This window comes from Limulus polyphemus, unplaced genomic scaffold (genome assembly GCF_000517525.1).
Source record: "Limulus polyphemus unplaced genomic scaffold, Limulus_polyphemus-2.1.2 Scaffold8711, whole genome shotgun sequence".
NCBI lineage: Eukaryota > Metazoa > Arthropoda > Merostomata > Xiphosura > Limulidae > Limulus > Limulus polyphemus.
In genome coordinates, this window is record NW_013674321.1 from 13009 (window position 1) to 18757 (window position 5749).

Consider the following 5749-nt stretch of genomic DNA (forward strand, 5'->3'; position numbering starts at 1 on the left):
GAGGAAGAATAAACAAGGTTTATAAAGAAAGGACTTGTATCTTAGAAGAATTAACAAACAAACATACAGAGACGTAACATAGCCAAAGAAAAGTAACTTGATCTGAATAAACAACTATTTAATTTTAAAATAGTAAATTTTATTTATTAATGTTACCAATTTTATTAATTAAATTAAAATAAACAAATAAGTAAAATATTACATTTTTAAATATTTCATTTTCTTAGGTAGAAATATTTTTAATATAAATTTAAACACAACTTATTTAATTTTCAAATATAGTTTCAGAATTTGTCAACTACTGTGTTTGTTAATGTAAGTTAAGGTGTACAGCGAACGGTTTTTAATCTTAAATAATATTTTAGATGATAAACAGAGCGGATTTAAGTAAGTTCCATGAATTTCAAAATAGATAAAAATTTCAAGATAACTGTAAATGACTCCATCTCTTTTGCCTCCCTCCCCCCAGTGCACAGCGGGATGTCTGCGAACTTACAAGCTAGAAACCGGATTTCGATACCCATGGTGGGCAGAGCCCAGATAGCCCATTGTGTAGCTTTGTGCTTAATTACAAACAAAGACTCATCTCTTTCAATAGCATTTGATTGGTGCAATATGTCAAAACACATTTTGTGAGTTGCATGATGGATTTATATGGAAAAAACTATATCAAATTAAAACCTAATTCTAATTGAGTACTGTTTTTAAAATATTTCTATATAATAATTTCTTTATCTCAGAGAGGCTATTTTTATCAACTAACTGGTACCGTCCTCACTGTAATATCGATATTCTTTGGTATCAACTGGCCAATCCACCATTCACACTCATACTGTGTCATGGTCGCTTGTTATACTGTTTTTGCCCATGTATTTTGTTTTTAGTATGCCTTATTCATGCTCATTCGCTTCAAACTCTGCATAGATTCGGAGGCACCATCTGCAGACCCTCTGGGACTTTACTTCCAGGAGCTACTGTTTTTGGATCTCGCTACTAATCCGGCCTTCTGTATCCATCCCAGATCTGCCACTGAGGATAGTCCCTCCCGAATCGTTTACCTGTGTGCGTGCCAGTTAGAACATTTGTCTACTAAAATGCAGAGCAACAAAATACAAATTAATTTCAGTTTTAACGATTTTATTCCTTTCGGCACGAAATAGAAATGATAGAAGTATCAATCTTGGTAAGATCAAATAAATAAGAAGTGTGGTATATAAATATACTGTTGCGTCAGCGAGGTCACGTGACTAGTATCACGCCACGTCCTTCTCGAACCTTCGTGAATTATCGGGAGACTACTAGATTGGGGGTAGTCTGGTATATATAAGATGGTCACAACGTGACGGAACAATGAGTAATTGAACTGCAGTCAGAGAGTGTGTAATTGAACTGAGTATTATTGAAGTTGAGCACGTGAGACGTTCGTTGTTATAGCGCGACTGTTGAAATTAAGTGTATCGCAAAGTTATATTCAGAAAGAATAAACCAGTTTTATTTAAGAAAGGACTTGTGACGCTAAAGTTTCGTCAGAACGAATTTACAGAAAATTAACTAACGAACAGAGACATAACAATACCACGCATTTCTATCTCATTGTGTTGTAATAGTATCTATCTTTTATTTTGCATATATGAAGGTTTCACATAACACGTAATCGAGAAAATTCCATCTCGTTCTAGCTGCCTTTTTTCCTTCTCTAGAAAAGAATACTTGTGCTCATAGATGATTTATTATGAATTTCGCGTAAAGCTACACGAGGGCTATGTGCGCTAGCCGTCCCTAATTTAGCAGTGTAAGGCTAGAGCGAAGGCAGCTAGTCATCACCACCCACCGCCAACTCTTTTACCAACGAATAGTGTGATTGACCATCACATCATAACGCCCCACGGCTGAAAGGGCGAGCATGTTAGATGTTATCTCACTGTAATATTGCATGTTGTACAATAATGTTCACGTCAATGTCCTCTAGTGGTTGAAAAAGCGGTGTTTCGAGGTTACGGCCTCACCTCTGTTTAATGGAGGATGACCAGCCACATGTTTAACGCTAGTCCCTCTGGGTAAGTACTACGTTTTTGTATAGTGTGCTACATTGAATTTAAACAATCTGTCCCAGAACCTTGAAGAGTAAGTAATCTAAAGGAAGATCAAGTAAAAGTGACAATTAAACAACTAAATCAAGTTCATACACACACTGTGTGTGTATATAGTTTTAATATAGATTGTCCATTTCATATTTTACTTTGCGCACAGCTTTTTCATTTTGTTTTCACAGCTCAGTTATTTGGATATTGAGTATTATTTCAGAATAAATACCCTGACTGAATCTTCTATTATTCTGCGGACCTATCCTATTGATCTTTAGTAAAATCAGTTTGACCCGAATATACCACAGAGTGGATAGGAAAGAGAAACATTTGATGTCGTGACCACAGAATATCTTATTGTGGAGTTTGATGTTTCTACTTAAGTTACTGTCCTTTATTTGAAATATCGTGCTTTAAGTTTGAAAAGATTTTATAGTGATGTAAATGGCTTTTTGCACAGCTAGAAAGATTTATGACTGACAGGTAGGATTGGTCACAGGTTCCATTTGTTTACCATTACAAACATGTAACAACAGTTTAAACCAAAAACACTGGCAACTCCAACATAATATTAGAATAATACAAAGACCAAACAAAGTTTTGAATTATAACTGTTCACAGAGAACTCTTGTCTCTTACAGGGAAGCTTTAACATCCCACCCATATTTCAAACACTGGTCAATGATACGGTTAACTACCTTTCACTCTAAGACACCTGTTGTTCTGGAACATTTCCCCATGTTGTCACGTTCACTTTCTTATGGGAAAGAGTTTTGTATAGTAAAACACAGCATGTAAAGGAGAGTGAAAGGTTAAGTTGTCTTTGAGGATTTATCCTCCCTTATTTCTGTTAATATGACCATCAATGATTGTATGTGCAGTGAAAGGAATGCCATTATAGAATCTTGTATATAATGTTGTGCACTCTTCGCCTGGAATGAGTAAAATTCTTTAGCTACAAGTGATCATTTTACAGTAGAGAGATTTCCAATGAACCACTGTTATATTGTTAAGTGCACTTATCTGCCTGTTTTTGTTAATAAAGATTACTTTTCACTTTGCTTTTACGTTGTGATTGGCCAAAGCAGACAATCAAAGAATTCAGATTAAGCTCTAATATACAATTTCTGACAATCCTCAAGCTATTGTGGTACTATTCTTAACTCTAAGGTTATCAGTGCATCTGAGAATGTGAGTATATGTTGCAAAGAATAATTGTGAACTCGGAGAGCAACGGAAAGAAACACAAGTGAATAAGTAAAACACATTTTTATTGTCAATTTATTAAACAGGTTGACTTCCTTATTCTTTAGTGAATATACTGGCTGCTTGGGTGAGAGGCTTTCTTTTAAATGTTTACTCTAGATGAGGACAAGCAGAATTCTATATACATCCACTCAACACCAGCAAAATTATTTTACATCTACACGGGACAAGAACAAACAGAACTCTGATTTAGTACCAAAATTAAGAAAAAAAACCACTGAAGTGCAGTATACCAGAATCTAATGCCGCATGTCACACCAATTGTTCCAAACAACATTTCTATGGATAAAAACCCTTAACTCATACCACTTTGTATAGGTATCTGCAACAGCCCTTGAGATGGTCTCATACACGAGTTTCTAGCCTCTGGTATAGAAAAGTATTATCCGAGTAAAAGGAATAGCAAATCTTTATGGTCGTTCAACATTCAGTTAAGAAAATGTCAAAATAATATGCAGAAAATCTGCACACAAATTTAGAAAAATACATGTATATACTTAATACATCAAATTAGTTATAGAAGGATGGAATTCATGACTATTTCTATCATTACAAAGATACCACATAGACTGAAATGTTTTTGTTAATATGAGTTTCAAATATTATGATAATTATAATGTGAATTATTTTCAAATCAGCCTATTTTTTAATGTTACCAATGTTTTATTTATTGCTATCTATAGGAATTGAGTAAGTTTGCTTCCTTTAGATAATTGTGCAAAGCTACACAACAGCTCTGTGCTAACTGTATTATTTTGCTCATGCTCAACCATATTACCAATGACTTCACTGTTGCAATTTTTTTTCCTTTCTAGGTGACACTAATTTACTTATTGTGTATAATTTTCGAGCAAACAGTTCGATAAGCATCATAACTTTAATGAGCACAGATTCTGTTTAGCATTAGTTGATTTTTCTTCAACAATGTATTAAGTCAGATCGTACGTACAAAACTTTTAACTTTTTTTTAATATTTTAATTTGGAACATCCAGTCATTATTATGTGTTAAATTGAGCATGATGTATTACTTTCTGTAGCTGTTCCAGTCACTTAACTACTGTTTCATGGTGTCCTACTTTAAGACCATCACACGCAGCAAGAGATAATTTCTGATTCTTGCACTCGTATTTGCAATTTGTCAGTTATGGTGAGAATCTAAATTGTGAGATGTACTGTGGCGTTACGTTATTGTGTATATCAACCATGGGGTTCCATACTTTAATTTCAAGTTTTAGTTTATCTTAATCTTTGCACCTGGAAGGCATGAGGAAATTATACAACAACAACAAAAAGTACTTCGTTGTATTTATCAAACTTACTTCTTCTCACACAACTTTCCAACCAGCCAAATCCTCCAATCTCTTGCTCTGTGGGGTAATTTACCTGCATGCCATTCTTCTTCTAAATTATGATTACCATGAATCCAAACAATTGGTTTGCAGGGTTGATTACCCGTGTGCTATTATTTTCTAAATCATAGTTATGATGTGCTCAACCTTTGTTCTGAGAGGGTAATTCAGCTGCACACCATTAATCCTATTAATAAAGAACGTTTTGTGTCAAACCTCTTGTTATATAGACAGTTTTATCCTACACATCACTCTTCCTTTAAACCAGGAATACCATGTGTCCTATAGTTTACCAGCATGTCACTGTTCATCTACACCAGGAATACCACGTGTCCTATAGTTTACATGCATGTCACCGGTAAACTATAGGACACGTGGTATTCCTGGTGTAGATGAACTGTATGTCACTGTTCATCTACACCAGGAATACCACTTGTCCTATAGTTTACCTGTATGCCACTGTTCATCTAAACCAGGAATACCACGTGTCCTATAGTTTACCTGCATGTCACTGTTCATCTACACCAAGAATACTACGTGTCCAATAGTTTACCTGCATGTCACTGTTTATCTACATCAGGAATACCACGTGTCCTATAGTTTACTTGTATGTCACTGTTCATCTACACCAGGAATACCACGTGTCCTATAGTTTACCTGCATGTCATTGTTCATCTACACCAGGAATACCACGTGTCCTATAGTTTACCTGTATGTCACTGTTTATCTACACCAGGAATACCACGTGTCCTATAGTTTTCCTGTATGTCACTGTTCATCTACACCAGGAATACCACGTGTCCTATAGTTTACCTGCATGTCACTGTTTATCTACACCATGAATACCATGTGTCCTATAGTTTACCTGGATGTCACTGTTTATCTACACCAGGAATACCACGTGTCCAATAGTTTACCAGTATGTCACTGTTCATCTACACCAGGAATACCACGTGTCCTATAGTTTACCTGTATGTCACTGTTCATCTACACCAGGAATACCACGTGTCCTATAGTTTACCTGTATGTCACTGTTCATCTACACCAGG